Here is a 22178-nt window from a genome sequence, read left to right as displayed (position 1 = left end):
CCGGTGTTCAATGTTTCTCATACTGTTTATGGTGCTTTTACCACTGAGAAAGTTGCTCTTTATGATACCCTGCAGAAGGGCAGAAGGTTTTATTGTGCCAGAGATTTAGTGAATGTGGGCCATGAACTCACCCAGAACTGAGGCTCCTCTGTTCCACTCATGCAGGTGCCAACATTCTGCCCGATGCCAAAGCTTCGTCCTCGCCAGCAACACCAGTCTTACCAATACCCCCTATGCCCCCACCTAGGAGAGAGAGAGAGAGAGAGAGAGAGAGAGAGAGAGAGAGAGAGAGAGAGAGAGAGAGAGAGAGAGAGAGAGAGAGAGAGAGAGTTAGAGAGAGAGAGAGTTAGAGAGAGAGAGAGAGAGAGAGAGAGAGAGAGAGAGAGAGAGAGAGAGAGAGGGAGAGAGAGAGGGAGAGAGAGAGGGAGAGAGAGAGAGAGAGAGAGAGAGAGAGAGGAGACAAGATAGATAGAGCATGTAAGAAACTGTGCAGTACATCATTTGATCAGTCACTGATTAAACAGCTAAACTGAAAACCAGTAAACAATGCAGCCCTCCAGGACTGAAATTATGCAACTCTACTCTAAACAAACATGAGCTGCTTTGACCAGGGATGAAACTAAACCTACCTAAAGATGCAGTCCAGTATCTTAAGCACAACAAAAGTGTAATATATTGTAGAAATTGGTAACATATCATCCAAATTGCATTTTTTTATTATAATAATTTTGCAGGACGTAACATATCATATGAAATGGATGACATACAGTTGAAGTCAGAAGTTTACATACACCTTAGCCAATTACATTTAAACTCAGTTTTTCACAATTCCTGACATTTCATCCTAGTAAAAATGCTCTGTCTTAGGTCAGTTAGGATCACCAATTTATTTTAAGAATGTGAAATGTCAGAATAATAGGAGATCATTATTTATTTCAGCTTTTATTTATTTCATCACATTCCCTGTGGGTCAGAAGTTTACATATACTCAATTAGTATTTGGTAGCATTGCCTTAAAAATGTTTAACTTTGGTGAAATGGTTCGGGTAGCCTTCCACAAGCTTCCCACAATAAGTTGGGTGAATTTTGGTATGTAGGCCATTTTGCCACAACTTTGGAAGTATGCTTAGGGTCATTGTCCATTTGGAAGACCCATTTGCGACCAAGCTTTAACTTCCTGACTGATGTCTTGAGATGTTGCTTCAATATATCCACATAATTTTCCTTCCTCATGATGCCATCTATTTTGTGAAGTGCACAAGTCCCTCCTGCAGCAAAGCACCCCCACAGCATGATGCTGCCACCCCCGTGCTTCACGGTTGGGATGGTGTTCTTTGGCTAGCAAGCGGCCCCTTTTTCCTCCAAACATAACGATGGTCATTATGGCCAACAGTTCTATTTTTGTTTCATCAGACCAGAGGACATTTCTCCAAAAAGTACGATCTTTGTCCCCATGTGCAGTTGCAAACCGTAGTCTGGCTTTTTTATGGTTGTTTTGGAGCAGTGGCTTCTTCCTTGCTGAGCGGCCTTTCAGGTTATGTCGATATAGGACTCGTTTTACTGTGTATATAGATACTTTTGTATCTGTTTCCTCCAGCATCTTCACAAGGTCCTTTGCTGTTGTTCTGGGATTGATTTGCACTTTTCTCACCAAAGTACGTTCATCTCTAGGAGACAGAACGCGTCTCCTTCCTGAGCGGTATGATGGCTGCGTGGTCCCATGGTGTTTACACTTGCGTACTATTGTTTGTACAGATGAACGTGGTACCTTCAGGCGTTTGGAAATTACTCCAAGGATGAACCAGACTTGTGGAGGTCTGCAATTTTTTTCTGAGGTCTTTGCTGATTTCTTTTGATTTTCCCATGATGTCAAGCAAAGAGGCACTGAGTTTGAAGTTAGGCCTTGAAATACATCCACAGGTACACCTCCAATTGACTCAAATGATGTCAATTAGCCTATGAGAAGCTTCTAAAGCAATGACATCATTTTCTGGAATTTTCCAAGCTGTTGAAAGGAACAGTAAACTTAGTGTATGTAAACTTCTGACCCACTTGAATTGTGATACAGTGAATTACAAGTTAAATAATCTGTCTGTAAACAATTGTTGGAAAAATTACTTGTGTCATATACAAAGTAGACTTGCCAAAACTATTGTTTGTTAACAAGAAATTTGTAGAGTGGTTGAAAAACGAGTTTTAATGACTCCAACCTAAGTGTATGTAAACTTCTGACTCCAGCTATAGTACACAAATAAGTTCTGGAGCATCACTTTAACATTAAAGAGCAAAGCATAGCCCTAAGTTGCTTCATCCCGCAGAGAGCCATTGTTTACAGAAGGCTTGTTGCGTAAGCTTCTGTAGCCTGGCATCCTTGATCAACCAAACCTAAGCTATTCGGTATCACCAAAATAATGTGTCCTGTCAACAGAGGCATATTCAATATCTCTAGGAACAATACTTATGATTCATCGGGTTGAATGCCTAGCTATCAAATAAGCGTTTAAAACAAGTTTTTATCCAGGGTCTCCCATTTTCCATCTGTAGAAGTGGGAACTTACATGGTAGCTTACTCTCACATGACTGTGTGGTCTAGAATGGACTACAATGGCAGCCCACATGCGGAAAATGGGAGACCATGGATAAAAATGTGTTAAATGCTTATTTGATAGCAAAGGACACATTCAACCAATGGGCTAATTGTTTGCTACAAACATTGTTGATTACTCTTGATAACCTATGTAGACTATGCTATCGTCAGTCCCTTCAAAAATGGGTGATTGTAACATGTCAAAGACCAAACACAGAGTCTGGTTATCATATCAGTTATTTAGAAATGTTTAGCTTCATATTTGTCTTTGATTGTTTTCGCCAACTTGTTCCACTCACCTCCGCTTAGAACTGCTATACTGCTATACTGTTGCAAACTATCTAGCCTGCCGTGTCCTCTATCTAGGCTGCCGTGTCCTCTATCTAGGCTGCCGTGTCCTCTATCTAGCCTGCCGTGTACTCTATCTAGCCTGCCGTGTTCTCTACCTAGCCTGCCGGGGCCTCTATCTAGCCTGCCGTGTCCTCTATCTAGGCTGCCGTATCCTCTACCTAGCCTGCCGTGTCCTCTATCTAGCCTGCCGTGTCCTCTATCTAGCCTGCCGGGGCCTCTATCTCGGCTGCCGTGTCCTCTATCTAGCCTGCCGTGTCCTCTATCTAGGCTGCCGTATCCTCTACCTAGCCTGCCGTGTCCTCTATCTAGCCTGCCGTGTCCTCTATCTAGCCTGCCGGGGCCTCTATCTCGCCTGCCGTGTCCTCTATCTAGCCTGCCGGGGCCTCTATCTCGGCTGCCGTGTCCTCTATCTAGCCTGCCGTGTCCTCTATCTAGGCTGCCGTATCCTCTACCTAGCCTGCCGTGTCCTCTATCTAGGCTGCCGTGTCCTCTATCTAGGCTGCCGTGTCCTCTATCTAGCCTGCCGTGTCCTCTATCTAGGCTGCCGTGTCCTCTATCTAGCCTGCCGTGTCCTCTATCTAGGCTGCCGTATCCTCTACCTAGCCTGCCGTGTCCTCTATCTAGCCTGCCGTGTCCTCTATCTAGGCTGCCGGGTCCTCTATCTAGCCTGCCGTGTCCTCTATCTAGGCTGCCGGGTTCTCTATCTAGCCTGCCGTGTCCTCTATCTAGGCTGCCGGGTTCTCTATCTAGGCTGCCGGGTTCTCTATCTAGGCTGCCGGGTTCTCTATCTAGCCTGCCGTGTCCTCTATCTAGGCTGCCGGGTCCTCTATCTAGGCTGTCGGGGCCTCTATCTAGGCTGTCGGGGCCTCTATCTTAACAGGCTGTTATAGGAAGTGCATTTGCATAAATCTCGACCCTCAAAAGCAGGTGGTTGGAGTATAGTTTCAGGATTTCAGTAACATATCCAATAAAAAAATATATCTTGCTTGGCATCACAATGCATTATTTTATGTGGATAAACGCAGGCCCAACTCTGACGTGTTTCAGGTTGTTAAATACATAATATTTGCATGTGGCATGACTTTTCTAAGCAGGTGATAGTTGTATAGTATCAGTGTTAGATCAGGGTGTGTCTCAGACAGAGAAGGGAGCAGAGAGAAGCAGAGACTGCCAGTTTGAGCAGGAGGACTGTGCTGGCAGGGCTCCCTAACCCCGGAGGCGAAGAGCGTTGGCGCTCCATGCCTCACGGTTGTGTTGGTCACATGACCCCCGGAGTAAGAGTCCCCTCGAGCTGCATAATAAATCATCTCAGTCAGGCTGGCTGTCAAGCTCCCTCGAAATGTTCACATATACACACACACATACAAGTTCGCATAGATACACACATGCTCGTACACATATGCATGTGCAAACACGCACACACTCACACCATCTCGCGCACACACACACACACACACACACACACACACACACACGCCCAAGCACAAACCCACTAATATACTCTCACATGCACATAGGCTGCTCGAATCTTAACGAGGCAATGCATTTACTCACATGCCTACTGAGGAGCCTAAATGTGGGCTTTATGCAATGAAAATATGGTCAAAAATGTAGGTACCTGACATAATGCCTTTAACACTGTCCTAGCACAACATCAAGTGTGCCATTTTCTTACGACAACTGACTTTTTAAATTAGATTTTAAATATATTTTTTAAATATTACCCTTGTTACAAAACCATAAGTTAGTGTAGCCTTTGTTTGTGACATTCAGCTAGCTGTCTGTTGACATCAACTCAAACTATAGTTCATTATAGCTTCGCTCCATTTGTCATAAGCAGAAGTTGGTTGTCATAAAAGGTGTTGATTTGTGCCACTTCAACTTGAGTGCTACCAAAATACTCTGAGGAAGTAGCTATGTCACTTAAATGTAGTCTTAAAAGCTAATACTGCATGTTCTGGCAGGTAGCTCTACTGTAAAAGTGTTACTGGTTGTCTTTAAAAGTACCCAACCACTCATACATAACAGGCCTACACAACTTACAGTACCCGTACATGACACAGTAGTTTTGCCAGTGTCAACTACTTAGCAACAAAGTTAGTTTGAGTCCATGGCCCCTTTGTGTTTTTCTAACCCATGTATTTACTTTACATATGTTCTGTAAATGTCACCTCTCGTTTGGACACCTCGCCACCTGAGCAGAGAGAAAGTAACTTTTAAACCACATCACACTGGAGACACTGAAATACCCATCTGGGGAGTGCAATGTGCTATATAGCGTCTAATGCCCTGTAGCTCTTAATCCGTCTATTTAACACGCAGAAGAATAATAATCTATTTTGGACTGCAAGACAACCACTAAGAAATATAAGTGCAGCAAGAGCCATCTCCCTTGAGCGCAAGAGAAAGGTGTTATGGAAAAAAAGACCAGGCTATAAATTGAAGGCGAAATAGCACGCTTCGAAAACTTTCCGGCAGCAGTTGATGAGTTCAATGGAGATTCTGTAGACACAGAGAACATTTGCACTGGCGTATGGCGTACTCCCCTGCCTGGGGAATGTGGACTGGGAGGCTAACAGGCGCACCAATTACAACTGTACCCACAATCCCCTAGGTGGACATAGTTCTTCCTATTGATCTTAGACTTGCCCCTTATGGTCATGTGTTCATGCTGACTTGAGTCATTTTATTAGAAAGACAACATTCAACTTCTTGGAGAAAGAAGTTACCAGGCCATTACAGAATTAGTTACTATAAATCTGTGACATTAAAAGGAAGCTCAAGGGTGCGTGGTTGTGTATTATGTTCAGACTTTAGTCCTTTTTTTTTTAATAAAAGAAAGCTGTTGTATACGGAATTAAAATGATATTCTTTGACATTATTAGGCAGCTACTGTACACGACTGAGTGAATGTCTGAATGGCAGTATTCATACTAATATATTTAACTTGTGTAACTTCAAGACCATGAAACCATGAAACAGAACACTGCTTAGATGCAATGCAAATACAGTCACCTCCACAATTATTGGAACCCTTGATAAAGATTAGCAAAAAACGGTATAAAATAAATTATACAAATACTGAGCTATACTGTACGCTCAAAATAATGGGACAAACAAGAATAGCCTATCCATGTATGTTAACATAACACATGTTAAAAATATATCATATTAAATTTTTCATAAGCATGCCAGAGCAGGTGAAGGGGTACATGTCAATAAATACAATACATTGTATAGCTCTGACGAATGGCCATGGGTAGAATGACACATATTGATGATAAGGCCTCCTGTAGCTCAGTTGGTAGAGCATGGCGCTAGCAAAGCCAGGGTTGTGGGTTCGATTCCCACGGGGGCCAGTATGGAAAATGTATGCACTAACTGTAAATCGCTCTGGATAAGAGCGTCTGCTAAATGACTAAAATGTCAAATGTGTTTTGATGAAAGCATATTGTGCATGGAATGTTCAAATGTGGATAATGGTGTGTTCTGAATGGCCTATTTAGACAGAGGTAGGTGAGTAGTAGAGTTGTTTGCTTCTTGACGTGCTAATATACATATAGTGAATACAAAGTATCAGCATATTCAAAAACATGGACTACGGTCCTACATAATGTATTGATCAAAAGTGTTAATAGAGTTGTGTGATTCTTTTTTTTATGAGAAAGCTTACAGTACATGCTTACATAATGTGTCATGTTTACATGCACAGTAACAATCCAGTTGAACAGGCAGTGTAGTAGTGCAGTGTTGATTGTCTGAAGGGTAGCGTTATCAGCTCACTGGGTAGTGAGCTGATAGGCTCACTACCCAGTGAGGCACCTCTAGGGAAGGGAATGGTTTGGGACCCTCAGGCGAGGCCAGGGAGAGACCGCCTCGGCTCACTGGGTGAGACCAGAGGTGGGACCAAGTCACTATTATTGGAGTTACAAGCAAGTCTCAATTTATAAACTCCAAGTCTCAAGTTGAGTCCCAAGTAGAACGGATCAAGTCTCGAGTCAAGCCCAAGTCTTGCATTCTAAGAGCAAGTCAAGACGAGTCACACAGTTTTTCAAGCCAAGTCTCAAGTCAAGTAAAACAAAAACAAAAATCGATACATGCAATGACTTGTTCAACTACAAATAGTTGTCTATATATTGAGGCTACCAGATAACCCTTTTCATTTCTTTGTCTACAACACATTTTGATTACGTAATTGTAAAATAGGGACCTTGTAGCAGTCTTAAGGCCATGAAATCAGCAGAATCAAATCAAATTAAATCAATCACATGCGCCGACTACAACAGGTGTAGACCTTACCGTGAAATGTTCACTTACAAGCCCTTAACCAACAATGCAGTTCAAGAAATAGATTTGAGAAAATATTTACCAAATAAAATAAATAAAATATAAAATAAAATAAAAAGTAACACAATAAAATAACAATAACAAGGCTATATACAGGGGGTACCGGTAACGAGTCAATGTTCGGGGGTACAGGTTAGTTGAGGTAATTTGTACATGTCGGTAGGGGTAAAGTGACATGCATAGATAATAAATAGCGAGTAGCAGCAGTGTAAAAAATAGTCCGCTTGGGGGTAGACGCTATTAAGGAGCCTTTTGGTCCTAGACTTGGCGCTCCGGTACCACTTGCCGTGCAGTAGCAGAGAGAACAGTCTATGACTTGGGTGACTGGAGTTTTTGACCATTTTTTGGGCCTTCCTCTGACACCGCCTAGTATATAGGTCCTGGATGGTAGGAAGCCATCACCGTGCGTCACTTGTCTCCGTGCTACGCTGTTTGTTGCTGCTTGGCTACCTGCCAAACTTCACAGTTTTTACTTTTTTTAAACCGTTTAATCTATTTTCATTTAACACATTTGACCAACGTCTAAGTTATTTTAATATTTTTTACATTCAACTTTTTCACCCCGGACACTTTATCTGGACATGGTTCTACAGGACCTCCACCAGCCGAAGCTAAATAGTAACATTAACACTATGGCATCTAATTGCAGTCGCTGTACTCATAATATACAGGAGAACTATCGCCTTATGGTGAGGATAGCTGTGCTGCAAGCACAGCTTCAGACGCAATCGTTAGGCAAGGGCAATGTAAGTGTAGGAAAGGATGAAACAGCGTCTGTGCCACCAGTAAGTACAGATAGTAGTATAAATCCCCTCGCACAGTCCCCACAGCCGGACAATTTTCTCAAGGCTTCTGGAAAGAAATTATGTCAGCAAGCTCAACCGGTGTCGCTCATTCAGCCGACAGAAACTTTCAACCGGTTCTCCCCATTAAGCAACGAGTCGGAGTCAGAGGCCGAGCCTTCTCAGGTCTCTCCTCCACCCGTTACGGGGTCTGAGCCACCGAAGCCTCCCACCATTAGCTCGGACAAATTGAAAACCCTAGTCATTGGCGACTCCATTACCCACAATATTAGACTTAAAAAGAATCATCCAGCGATCATACACTGTTTACCAGGGGGCACGCCTACCGACATAAAGGCTAATCTGAAGATGGTGCTGGCTAAGGCAAAAACTGGCGAGTGTAGAGAGTATAGGGATATTGTTATCCACGTCGGCACCAACGATGTTAGGATGAAACAGTCAGAGGTCACCAAGAGCAACATAGCTTCAGCGTGTAAATTAGCTAGAAAGATGTGTCGGCATCGAGTAATTGTCTCTGGCCCCCTCCCAGTTAGGGCGAGTGATGAGCTCTACAGCAGAGTCTCACAACACAATCGCTGGTTGAAAACTGTTTTCTGCCCCTCCCAAAATATAGAATTTGTAGATAATTGGTCTTCTCTGTGACTCACCCACAAACAGGACCAAGCATGGCCTGCTGAGGAGTGACAGACTCCATCCTAGCTGGAGGGGTGCTCTCATCTTATCTACCAACATAGACAGGTCTCTAACTCCTCAAGCTCCACAATGAGATAGGGTGCAGGCAGCAGGCTTTTAGCCAGCCTGCCAGCTTAGTGGAGTCTGCAACTAGCACAGTCAGTAGAGTCAGCTCAGCTATCCCCATTGAGACCGTGCCTGTGCCTCGATCTAGGTTGAGCAAAACTAAACATGGCGGTGTTCGCCTTAGCAATCTCACTGGAATAAAGACCTCCTCCATTCCTGTCATTATTGAAAGAGATCCAAAATAGGGCTACTTAATGTTAGATCCCTCACTTCAAAGGCAGTCATAGTCAATGAACTAATCACTGATCATAATCTTGATGTGATTGGCCTGACTGAAACATGGCTTAAGCCTGATGAATTTACTGTGTTAAATGTGACCATGTCCCCCGCGCATCCCACAAAGGCATAGGTGTTGCTAACGTTTACGATAGCAAATGTCAATTTACCATCCTAAAAATTACTGTGTTTTCGTCTTCTGAGCTTCTAGTCATGAAATCTATGCAGTCTACTCAATTACTTTTCATAGCTACTGTTTACAGGCCTCATGGGCCGTATACAGCGTTCCTCACTGAGTTCCCTGAATTCCTATCGGACCTTGTAGTCATGGCAGATAATATTCAAATTGTTGGTGACTTTAATATTTACATGGAAAAGCCCATAGACCCACTCCAAAAGGCTTTCGGAGCCATCATCGACTCAGTGGGTTTTGTCCAACATGTCTCCGGACCTACTCATTGGCACAGTCATACCCTGGATCTAGTTTTGTCCCGTGGAATAAATATTGTGGATCTAAATGTTTTTCCTCATAACCCTGGACTATCGGACCACCATTTTATTACGTTTGCAATCGCAACAAATAATCTGCTCAGACCCCAACCAAGGACCATCAAAAGCCGTGCTATAAATTCTCAGACAACCCAAAAATTCCTAGAGGTCCTTCCAGACTCCCTCCACCAACTCAAGGACGTCGGAGTACAAAAATCAGTTAACAACCTAACTGAGGATCTAAATTTAACCTTGCATAATACCCTAGATGCAGTCGCACAACTAAAAACAAAAAACATTTGTCACAAGAAACTAGCTCCCTGGTATACAGAAAATACCCGAGCCCTGAAGCAAGCCTCCAGAAAATTGGAATGGAAATGTCGCTCCACCAAACTGGAAGTCTTCCTACTAGCTTGGAAAGAAAGTACAGAGCAATATCGAAGAGCCCTCACTGCTGCTCGATCATCCTATTTTTCCAACCTAATTGAGGAGAATAAGAACAATCCAAAATATCTATTTGATACTGTCGCGAAGCTAACTAAAAAGCATTATTCCCCAAGAGAGGATGCCTTTCACTTTAGCAGTGATGAATTCATTAACTTATTCGACAAAAAGATAATGATCATTAGAAAGCAAACTACGGACTCCTCTTTGAATCTGCATATTTTTCCAAAGCTCAGCTGTCCTGAGTCTGCACAAAACTGCCAGGACCTAGGATCAATTGAGACACTCAACTTTTTAATCCTATAACTCTTGACACATTCATGAAAATAGTAATGGCCTCTAAAACTTCAAGCTGCATACTGAACCCTATTCCAGCTAAACTACTGAATGAGCTACTTCCTGTGCTTGGCCCTCCTATGTTGAACATAATAAATGTCTTCCTTTCCACTGGATGTGTACCAAACTCACTAAAAGTGGCAGTAATAAAGCCTCTCTTGAAAAAGCCAAACCTTGACCCAGAAAATGTAAACCTATATAAAAAATCGACCTATATAAAATCTCCCATTCCTCTTAAATATTTTAGAAAAAGCTGTTATGCAGCAAATCACTGCCTTCCTGAAGACAAAACATTTTTACAAAACGCTTCAGGCTGGTTTTAGACCCCATCATAGCACCGAGACTGCACTCGTGAAGGTGGTAAATTACCTTTTAATGTCGTCAGACCAAGGTTCTGCATCTGTCCTCGTGCTCCTAGACCTTAGTGCTGCTTTTGACACCATCGATCACCACCTCTTTTGGAGAGATTGGAAACTACACGGACAAGTTCTTGCCTGGTTTAGATATTATCTGTCGGAAAGATATCAGTTTTTCTCTGTGGATGGTTTGTCCTCTGACAAATCAATTGTACGTTTCTCTGGACCCTGATCTCTCTTTGATGAACATATCAAGGACAGTTTTTTCCATCTTCGTAACATTGCAAAAATCAGAAACTTCTTGTCCAAAAATGATGCAGAAAAGCTAATCCATGCTTTTGTCACTTCTAGATTAGACTACTGCAATTCTCTACTGTAGCGAGTGATTTGGACGGAGTCAGGCGCAGGAGGTGTAAATCACAGAATAATGGATTATTCGGCCAATACAGCTGTTCTCAGCAGTGCGTAAAACAACTACAGTGCGACTTAACGGACACTGGGGAAAACAAAACACAAGGGTGAATATCCTGGCGATAAAGTACATAATGCTCAACCGAGCTATCGACACCTCCACATAGAAACAGTCACACACAAAGACATGGGGGGCAGAGGGAATACTTATACAGGGACTGATGAGGGGATATGAACCAGGTGTGTGTAAAAAACAAGACAAAACAAATGGAATGATGAGAAGAGGAGTGGCAGTGGCTAGAAGGCCGGTGACGATGAACGCTGAAGCCTGCCCGAACAAGGAGAGGAGGCAGCTTCGGAGGAAGTCGTGACATCTACTCTCCAGCTACCCGGATAAAGCACTAAATAAACTTCAGTTAGTGCTAAACACGGCTGCTAGAATCTTGACTTGAACCAAATAATTTTATCATATTACTCCAGTGCTAGCCTCTCTACTGGCTTACTGTTAAGGCTAGGGCTAATTTCAAGATTTTACTGCTAACCTACAAAGCATTACATGGGCTTGCTCCTACCTATCTCTCCGATTTGGTCCTGTCGTACATACCTACACGTACGCTACGGTCACAAGACGCAGGAATCCTTATTGTCCCTAGAATTTCTAAGCAAACAGCTGGAGGCAGGGCTTTCTCCTATATAGCTCAATTTTTATGGAATGGTCTGCCGATCCATGTGAGAGATGCAGACTCGGTCTTGACCTTTAAGTCTTTACTGAAGACTCATCTCTTCAGTAGGTCCTATGATTGAGTGTAGTCTGGCCTAGGGGTGCGAAGGTGAACGGAAAGGCACTGGAGCGACAAACCACCCTTGCTGTCTCTGCCTGGCCGGTTCCTGTCTCTCCATTGGGATTCTCTGCCTCTGACCCTATTACGGGGGCTGAGTCACTGGCTTACTGGTGCTTTCCATGCCGTCCCTAAGAGGGGTGCATCACTTGAGTGGGTTGAGTCACTGACGTAAACTTCCTGTCCGGTTTGTTGCCCCCTCGGGCTCGTGCAGTGGAGGAGATCTTTGTGGGCTATACTCAGCCTTGTCTCAGGGTAGTTGGTTGGTGGTCTGTTGATATCCCTCTGGTGGTGTGGGGGCTGTGCTTTGGCAAAGTGGTTGGGGTTATATCCTGCCTGGTTGGTCCTGTCTGGGATTATCTTTGCCCCCCCCTGTCTCAGCCTCCAGTATATATGCTGCAATAGCCTATGTGCCGGGGGGCTAGGGTCATTCTGTTATATCTGGTGTTATTCTCCTGTCTTATCTGGTGTCCTGTGTGAATTTAAGAATGCTCCCTCTAATTCTCTCTCTCTCTCTCTCCCTCCCTCCCTCCCTCCCATACCGGAGGACCTGAGCCCTTGGAACATGCCTTAGGACTACCTGGCCTGATGACTTGCTGTCCCCAGTCCACCTGGTCGTGCTGCTGCTCCAGTTTCCACTTCTGCCTGCGGCTATGGAACCCTGGCCTGTTTACCAGATGTGATACCTTGTCTCAGACCTGCTGTTTTCAACTCTCTCTCTCTACCACACCTGCTATTTCAACCTCTAAATGCCCGGCTATGAAAAGCCAAGTGGCATTTACTCCTTGTACTGACCTTTTGCAACCTCTACAACCACTGTGATTATTATTTAACCCTGCTGGTCATCTATGAACGTTTGAACATCTTGGAGAAAAATCTGGCCTTAATGGCCATGTACTGTTATAATCTCCACCCGGCACAGCCAGAAGGGGACTGGCCACCCCTCAGAGACTGGTTCCTCTCGATGTTTCTTCCTAGGTATCTGCCTTTCTAGGGAGTTTTTCCTGGCCTACGTGCTTCTATATCTGCATTGCTTGCTGTTTGGGGTTTTAGGCTGGGTTTCTGTATAGCACTTTGTGACATCTGCTGATGTAAAAAGGGCTTTATAAATAAAATGTGATTGATTTGATTGAGTGATTGAAGCTTGGCCCCAGTGATGTACTGGGCCATATGCACTACCCTCTGTAGCTTCTTACGGTCAGATGCTGAGCAGTTGCCATACCACGTGGTGATGCAACCGGTCAGGATGCTCTCGATGGTGCAGCTGTATAACTTTTTGAGGATCTGGGGACCCATGCCAAATATTTTCAGTCTCCTGAGGGGGAAAGGTGTTGTCGTGCCCTCTTCATGACTGTCTTTGTGTGTTTGGACCATGATAGTTTGTTTGTGATGTTGACACCAAGGAACTTGAAACTCTCGACCTGCTCCACCACAGCCCCGTCAATGTTAATGGGGGCCTGTTCAGCCCTCCTTTTCCTGTAGTCCACGATCAGCTCCTTTTTCTTGCTCATATTGAGGGAGAGGTTGTTGTCCTGGCACCACACTGCCAGGTCTCTGATCTCCTCCCTATAGGCTGTCTCATCGTTGTCGGTGATCAGGCCTACCACTGTTGTGTCGTTAGTAAACTTAATGATGGTGTTGGAGTCGTGCTTGGCCACTCAGCCGTGGGTGAACAGGGAGTACAGGAGGGGACTAAGCACGCACCCCTGAGGGGCCCCAGTGTTGAGGATCAGCGTGACAAATGTGTTGTTGCCTACCCTTACCACCTGGGGGCGGCCCGTCAGGAAGTCCAGGATCCAGTTGCAGAGGGAGGTGTTTAGTCCCAGGGTCCTTAGCTTAGTGATGAGCTTTGTAGGCACTATTAAGTTGAACGCTGAGCTGTAGTCAATGAACAGCATTCTCACATAGATGTTCCTTTTGTCCTTGTGGGAAAGGGTGTGGAGTGCGATTGAGATTGCGTCATCTGTGGATCTGTTGGAGCGGTATGCGAATTGGAGTGGGTCTAGTGTTTCCGGGATGATGTTGCTGATGTGAGCCATGACCAGCCTTTCAAAGCACTTCATGGCTACCAACGTGAGTGCTACGTGGTGGCAATCATTTAGGCAGGTTACCTTCACTTTCTTGGTCACAGGGACTATGGTGGTCTGCTTGAAACATGTAGGTATTACAGACACGGTCAGGGCGAGGTTGAAAATGTCAGTGAAGGCACGTGCCTTTTGGTCCATGCATGCTTTGAGTACACACCCTGGTAATCCGTCTGGCCCCGAGGCTTTGTGACCTGTTTAAAGTATTGCTCACATAAGCTATGGAGAGCGTGATCACACAGTCGTCCAGAACAGCTGGTGCTCTCATGCATGCTTCAGTGTTGCTTGCCTCAAAGCGAGCATAAAAGGTATTTAGCTCGTCTGGTAGGCTTGCGTCACTGGGCAGCTCGCTGCTGGGTTTCCCTTTGTAGTCCGTAATAGTTTGCAAGCCCTGCCACATCCGACGAGCGTCAGAGCTGGTGTAGTATGATTCAAGGCAAGGCAGGTTCTGTCTAACAGAAGGCAAGGCAGGTTGACGTGTGCAGATTTTAGATTTATTTACAGGTCTTGGTGATCCAATGGTGAAAGTGCCATATCAAACAAAATATACAAGTAGATTTACCAAATATACACAGGCAATAGCCCAAAAGAAATAGCCTCTGTATCAAGCTTAACCTGTCCTATCTGAATGGACACAGGTAGAGGGCAAGACTATACAGCCTCCCCTTGAGAAACCTAATCGAATCTGTCTAACAGGAGCTCAAATGTGTACATAAACTATTTTTCAGGACCCTATCTTTCAAAGATAATTCGTAAAAATTCAAATAACTTCACAGATCTTCATTGTAAAGGGTTTAAACACTGTTTTCCATGCTTGTTCAATGAAAACACCAAAAGAAAGATGCCCAGGGTCCCTGCTCATCTGTGTGAACGTGCCTTAGGCATGCTGCAAGGAGGCATGAGGACTGCAGATGTGGCCAGGGCAATAAATTGCAATGTCCGTACCGTGAGACGCCTAAGACAGCGCTACAGGGAGACAGGACGGACAGCTCATCGTCCTCGCAGTGGCACATAACGTGTAACAACACCTGCACAGGATCGGTACATCCGAACATCACACCTGCGGGACAGGTACAGGATGGCAACAACAACTGCCGAGTTACACCAGGAACGCACAATCCCTCCATCAGTGCTCAGACATCCTCCTGCCTCATGTGGTACCCTTCCTGCAGGCTCATCCTGACATGACCCTCCAGCATGACAATGCCACCAGCCATACTGCTCGTTCTGTGCGTAATTTCCTGCAAGACAGGAATGTCAGTGTTCTGCCATGGCCAGCGAAGAGCCCGGATCTCAATCCCATTGAGCACGTCTGGGACCTGTTGGATCAGAGTGTGAGGGCAAGGGCCATTCCCCCCATAAATGTCCCGGAACTTGCAGGTGCCTTGGTGGAAGAGTGGGGTAACATCTCACAGCAAGAACTGGCAAATCTGGTGCATCCATGAGGAGGAGATGCAAAGCAGTACTTAATTCAGCTGGTGGTCACACCAGAGACTGACTGTTACTTTTGACTTTGACCCCCCCCCTTTGTTCAGGGACACATTATTCAATTTATGTTAGTCACATATCTGTGGAACTTGTTCAGTTTAGGTCTCAGTTGTTGAAGCGTGTTATGTTCATACAAATATTTAAACATGTTAAGTTTGCTGAAAATAAACGCAGTTGACAGTGAGAGGACGTTTATTTTTTTGCTGAGTTTATAAGCTATTGGCTCCTCCCAGGAACATACAATTATCCAATTGGCAATTACAACCAATAAACTGGTTTTACAATATTAAAGGCGATTTCCACATCCATTGTTACATTGGTACATTCATCTAAGTCAGACTTAATGATTATTCATGATATTTCATCACCATTCATTCAAACATTCAAACATGTAACAATCATTTTCTCATATTCAACGTACTGACTCCAAAGCGTGGCGAGCAGGCCATGTAGCCTATTTGTATGCGGACTGAGGTGCGCGCTCCTATTACATACAACCAGAATAATGACAGAGACATACGGTAAAGTGGGAGATTTGTACAGGGTAAAAGGGATCTTGAAGAAAGAAGGCTATCACTCCATTTTGCAACACCATGCCATACCCTGTGGACGGTGCTTGATTGGAGCCAATTTCCTCCTACAACAGGACAATGACCCAAAACACAGCTCCAAACTATGCAATAACTATTTAGGGAAGAAGCAGTCAGCTGGTATTCTGTCTATAATGGAGTGGCCAGCACAGTCACCGGATCGCAACCCTATTGAGCTGTTGTGGGAGCAGCTTGACCGTATTGTACGTAAGAAGTGCCCATCAAGCCAATCCAACTTGTGGGAGGTGCTTCAGGAAGCTTGGGGTAAAATCTCTTCAGATTACCTTAACAAATTGACAACTAGAATGCCAAAGGTCTGCAAGGCTGTAATTGCTGAAAATTGAGGATTCTTTGACGAAAGCAAAGTTTGAAGGACACAATTATTATTTTCATTAAACATCATTATTTCTAACCTTTGTTTTTGTCCTATTCAAACTCATGGAAAACAAGGACATTTCTAAGTGACCCCAAATTTTTGAACGGTAGTGTAGATACACACATGCATGCACACATATGCATGAGCAAGCACGCACACACACACACACACAGTCTCTCGCACGCACACACTCGCTTTCCCAAGCACAAACACACTCATATACTCTCCCATGCACACAGGCTGCTAGAATCTTAAAGAGGCAATGCATTTACTCACATGCCAACTGAGGAGCCTAAATGTGGGCTTCATGCAATGAAAATATGGTCAAACATTTAGGTACCTGACATAATGCCTTTAACTGTCCTAGCATAACATCAAGTGTGCCATTTTCTTATGACAACTGACAAGGTGTGAAAGATTCAAAATATCTATTCAAAATGTTAACCTTGTTACAAAACCATAAGTTAGTATAACCTTTGTTTTGTAGATACTTTTTGCTGTGACATTCAGCTGTCTCATATATTGAGTTGAATTATGTTTATTAAAACCCCTTTGATGTAAAGTCCCCTGTTTAGGGGACCTGCGTGGTTCTGGTACCGGTTCCAAACGACATTTCGCTGGGATGTCCCTCCTACCATTTCATTGGCTCTTTCGACTCTCCATCAACTCCTGGCTGAACCCTAGTCACAGCCACTAACAACGCATATGCCTGGAATCCTTACATCATAACGCACCAGGAGAGAGTGGTTGTGTTACTGTAGCACATTCAGAGATGGATTTATAGCCAGTCATCTAAAATAATTCATTGATTTTAAACAAAAAACACTTTCTGTTTGTCATAGACTGACCAGATTAATATGAGAGGAAAGTCGAGTTCCTAATGAGCTCAGGAAGCCAAGCTAGAGCTCTGTGAGACGTTCACAGTGTTGGGGCCAGATGTTTTGATCATGTGAGAACTTTAGAACATATGCACATTTTCATATACACATATGTATTTTACATTTACAAAGGAAGGTGAAAACTTATAGTAAGTCATTTTATAAATTCATTATACTATATTTAGAAAAAATATAACGCATTTGAAGCCTTATTCATACAGTTTTGTGGAATAGGAAATAGTACATATAAAAATGTTATCATATTTGTACTGTGTACTTCAGCTTGTGTCCTCAAAAGTGACTACACCTCAGCAATTTCTTACAATTTTTACCACAAAGGTGAGATTTTAACCTTTCAAATCAAATCAAATTGTATTTGTCACATGCGCCGAATACAACAGGTGTAGACCTTACAGTGAAATGCTTACTTACAAGCCCTTAACCAACAATGCAGTTTTAAGAAAGAATACCAAAAAAAGTTACACAAAAAAATACAATATAAAATAATATGAAATAAAAGTTACAAATAATTAAAGAGCAGCAGTAAAAATAACAATAGTGAGGCTATATACAGGGGGTACCGCTACAGAGTCAATGTGCGGGGGCACCAGTTAGTCGAGGTAATATGAACATGTAGGTAGAGTTATTAAAGTGACTATGCATAGATAATAAACAGAGAATAGCAGCAGCGTAAAAGAGAGGTGGGGGGGACAATGCAAATAGTCTGGGTAGCCATTTGATTAGATGTTCAGGAGTCTTATGGCTTGGGGGTAGAAGCTGTTTAGAAGCCTCTTGGACATAGACTTGGCGCTCCGGTACCGCTTGCCATGCGGTAGCAGAGAGAACAGTCTATGACTAGGGTGGCTGGAGTCTTTGACAATTTTGAGGGCCTTCCTCTGACACCGCCTGGTATAGAGGTCCTGGATGGCAGGAAGCTTGGCCCCAGTGATGTACTGGGCCGCACGCACTACCCTCTGTAGTGCCTTGCGGTCGGAGGCCGAGCAGTTGCCATACCAGGTAGTATGCAGCATTACTAGTTATTGTTTATGGCCCTCTCATGATACATTTTTACTTTTGAGGATTACATAGATTACATTTTCAATTAAATGTAGTTACATTTAAGAGGTTTTTAATTAAATCAATAGTTCATTATTTTGTTAATTAAACAGACACGACACACCAACCCCGATTACAGTCAACACACATATTTTGTAGTAAGAATATAATGGAATATAACAGAATAAAATACAAATCATATTTTTCCCACACAACTTGTATCAAGGAACGGGTGGAACCACTGTCATATAAAAAAAGTGATATTTTGATACAGAGCCCAAGTCTTTTGGCCTTTTTGTTATTCAGTGATTTTAGTCCCACAGTAATTCTTTATGGATCTATCCAGTTGTGGTTAAGAAAACAGTGCACGCTTAGTGGTGGGCTATGCAAAGAGATGGGAGAAGTGACATGCCTAGCAAATTTTGGAACTGTCAGGAGGATGGTTAACTGGTCTGCCTAGCAACCATCAATAGTTTAAGAATGTAGTGTGTGCCAATGCCACCTCAACATTACAGCTACGTTTCACACGAAGCCGTAGGCAGAAGTTTACCGAAATAATTACTAGGTCTTAGGCAGAAATAATTGTTTCGGCTTAGATACTGGCAATACCTTTCAGAAAGGAAAAGGTGGAAAATAGTTGGCGGTATGGTAAAGTTGGTGGAAAAACGTATTTATGAAAGATATAATTGCTGCTTGATGCCCCATTGCTGGTGAACTTACAAAGTAAACCATTAATATTCTTGATCACCAAACAATTTTTGGAGCTGCATATTTATTTAGGGCAATCCTCTCTCCCTACAATGTGACGTTTGCACTGCACCCGATCCTTTAGCTGTACAGCAAATCAGCAATCTGTTCGCTAGCCCGACCTTTGTTGATTGATAGTTTTCTGGTCCAATCAGAGGGTGTTAGTTTTTCTGGTCCAATCAGAGTGTGTGCGTTTTACTAGAGTGTGCGTTTTACTAAGCAATCTGCTGGACGTTTGTTTTGCAAGGGCGATGCTGCGGATACTGTCTCTGGCTGCGTGGAGAGTAATCCATGGAGACTCTGTGCCACAAAATGAGTGATAAAACGTTACAAAACCAGGCCAAATAATTTCAAGTCATCAGTCTCAAGTCGAAGTCAAGTCCCGAGTCTTAAGGCTCCAAGCCCAAGTCAAGTCTCAAGTCATCAAATTTGTGACTCGAGTCAGACTCATAGACATGTGTCAGACTCGAGTCCAAGTCATGTGACTCGAATCGACAACTCTGGGTGAGACGCACTGTGATACTCTGTGTGTGTGTGTGTGTGTGTGTCTCAGTGTGTGTGTGTGTGTGTCTGAGTGTGTGCATGTATGAACTAGCTCTCTACACACACCACTGTAAGCTCTACACAAATATAGCCTGTCCTGCTCCACTTCCTCTCCCCACCAGTCACCATGTGTGAATAGTAGAGATAGGCTTCCATTCCATCAACAGTGTGTTCATATAGTATGACTGACTGTATGGGGAGGAGCAACCATCTGCTGGACCAGCAATAGGCCTGCTGCCCCTGAGGGGGGTGCTGCTGGCATGCTTTATCTGTGGTGTTTAGCTAAACAGGTTTGAATGATATATAAAGTGCATTCGGAAAGTATTTAGACCCCTTTTTCCACATTTTGTTACATTACAGCCTTATTCTAAAATGGATTTAAAAAAATAATAATCCTAATCAATCTACACACAATACCCCATAATGACAAAAGCTGAATACTTATTTACATAAGCATTTTGACAAACATGATTATACACTGAACAAAAATATAAACGCAACATGCAACAATTTCAAAGATTTTTACTGAGTTACAGTTAATTTAAGGAAATCAGTCAATTGAAATACATTTATTAGGCCCTAATCTATGGATTTCACGACTGGGAATACAGATATGCATCTGTTGGTCACAGATACCTTAAAAAATAAAGGTGTAAACAGTACACCAGTGACCACCATTTAGCTCATGCAGCACGACACATTTCCTTTGCATAGAGTTGATCAGGCTGTTGATTGTAAATACAAATAAAATAGTTAAATTACGAGCCTAGTTGGTGTAACCATGGAAAAATACAGGAACCTTCCCACTAGCCATGATCGGCTGAGATAATGGATGGGCTGAACATGCCGAGAGATGAGTTCGGATTGGTCTGCCATGTAGCATGCTTCTGTCTATAACATGAGCTGCTCAGTATGTGTAGGTACTCCTTTCTACCGCAGTTTTTTTTTTTTTAAGATATCATGAAGAACTGATAAAGTGTTGCTACTGCTCTCAGGATTGCTGCCCTGAAGTTAACATGCACTATCGACAAAGATCAGTGGGAAAAGGTTATGATGGACTTTTTTTCTGGAGGACAATCGTGCCATGCTGACTCTCTCTGACTCTAGAAATTAATCAGATGATGAGGAAATCCCAGATTTAGGTAAAATCATTTTCATTGAACCAGACATTGTAGAGTCTTCTGATGACAGTGATGGAGAAGAAACAGTGATCAAGAAGTTGAGTCGAAAAGAGAACACAGAAGGCTGTTGTATAAGATTAAATCTTCAAACTAAGGGTAACCATGGCATCCATGACAGAGAGGGAGAAGCATTCATCCATGTATACGGGTAAGAGTCTAGCTACATTTCTATATATTATAAGTTTCTAATTTTGTCAGAAAGTCATTTTCATTGCAAGTTAAAGCGTACTGTTCGCTAGCTAGCTAACGTTAGCTGGCAGGCTCGCTAGCTAACGTTACGTGTATGATCTGTGTAGTAATATTATTTGTATCTCAGAAAGCCATTTGCATTGTTATTTATTGCATTGTTAATGTTAGCTAGCTAGCTAAAATGTAACCTAGTTGGTTAGCTTTAGGCACCTGCAGATTCATGCATGGTGCATGGTATTATGAGTTGGGATTATGGTTCATAGTTTATCTAGCTAGCTACATGTCTAAACAAAAGACTCCACTATGCAAGTAACCATTTCACTGTACTGTTTACACCATCTGTATCCTGTGCATGTGACAAAATAAACTTAGATTTTATTTGATATAGTGTATGTTTATGAGAGACGGTAATGTGAAGAACAACATGACCTGCACCAAAGTCAGATCAGAATATAGGCCAAGGACTAGATAAAGTGTATTTTTATAATTAGTTTTTGCTACTACTTACACCACTTTTAGTCTTGAAATCTTTGGCTGTTTACTACACTACCTTATTCACTCTGTTTAGCACATGGCCTCATATGTGGATCCTTAAAGAGATGGGTGGTGCTAAGGCTTAAGAGGGTGTGAACGATATGATGCTGAATCAGTGTAAACAAAGAAGAGCTCTCCAGTAGGTATACCAAAACATTTTCTCAAAAGTGGGGTTACAAGTTTATCAACTTTCAAAGCAGAATTACTTTCCCATTGTTCCTCAACTGCTGTGTATGATAAACCATTTTCTAGCTCTGAGTCTCTACTTTTATCTAATGTAAAAGACACCATTTCAAATGTTGCTACATAGGACCGAATCCAGGTGGTGGGTCACATTTTTGTTCAGTGTAGTATAAAGGTGAATGGGATGAAGATAATGTATCATTGATCTGCATAGCTCTTACCTGTTAGGAACACTTGATACCAGTGCTGCCTCGGACCAGAAGGAATGAAAGAATCAGAACTCCCCTGAATTTCCCTGGAAAAGAAGATAATAGGAAGGATTTAGGTGACATCACCTAAAACGACTGTCAAT

General features: G+C 43.0%; 1 protein-coding gene and 1 non-coding gene across 30 annotated transcripts in view; one reads left to right on the top strand and one right to left on the bottom strand.

Moving 5' to 3' along the window:
- Positions 1-22178, bottom strand: part of LOC121572096 (receptor-type tyrosine-protein phosphatase delta-like) — a 668511-nt gene that overhangs the window by 413416 nt on the left and 232917 nt on the right. For all 29 annotated transcript variants that reach the window (XM_041884003.1, XM_045221719.1, XM_045221730.1 and 26 more), the window contains exons 5-6: positions 22048-22121; positions 132-243 (exon numbers count right to left, since the gene is read on the bottom strand). The gene's annotated coding sequence lies outside the window, so the exon portion shown is untranslated. The remainder of the gene's footprint in view (positions 1-131; positions 244-22047; positions 22122-22178) is intronic.
- trnaa-agc lies at positions 6223-6297 on the top strand. The gene has a single exon. It is a non-coding gene; the product is annotated as a tRNA-Ala (tRNA).

This window comes from Coregonus clupeaformis, chromosome 8, assembly GCF_020615455.1.
Source record: "Coregonus clupeaformis isolate EN_2021a chromosome 8, ASM2061545v1, whole genome shotgun sequence".
NCBI classification, from domain to species: domain Eukaryota; kingdom Metazoa; phylum Chordata; class Actinopteri; order Salmoniformes; family Salmonidae; genus Coregonus; species Coregonus clupeaformis.
Note: the sequence above shows the minus strand (reverse complement) of the source record. Positions and strands in the feature narration are given on the sequence as shown.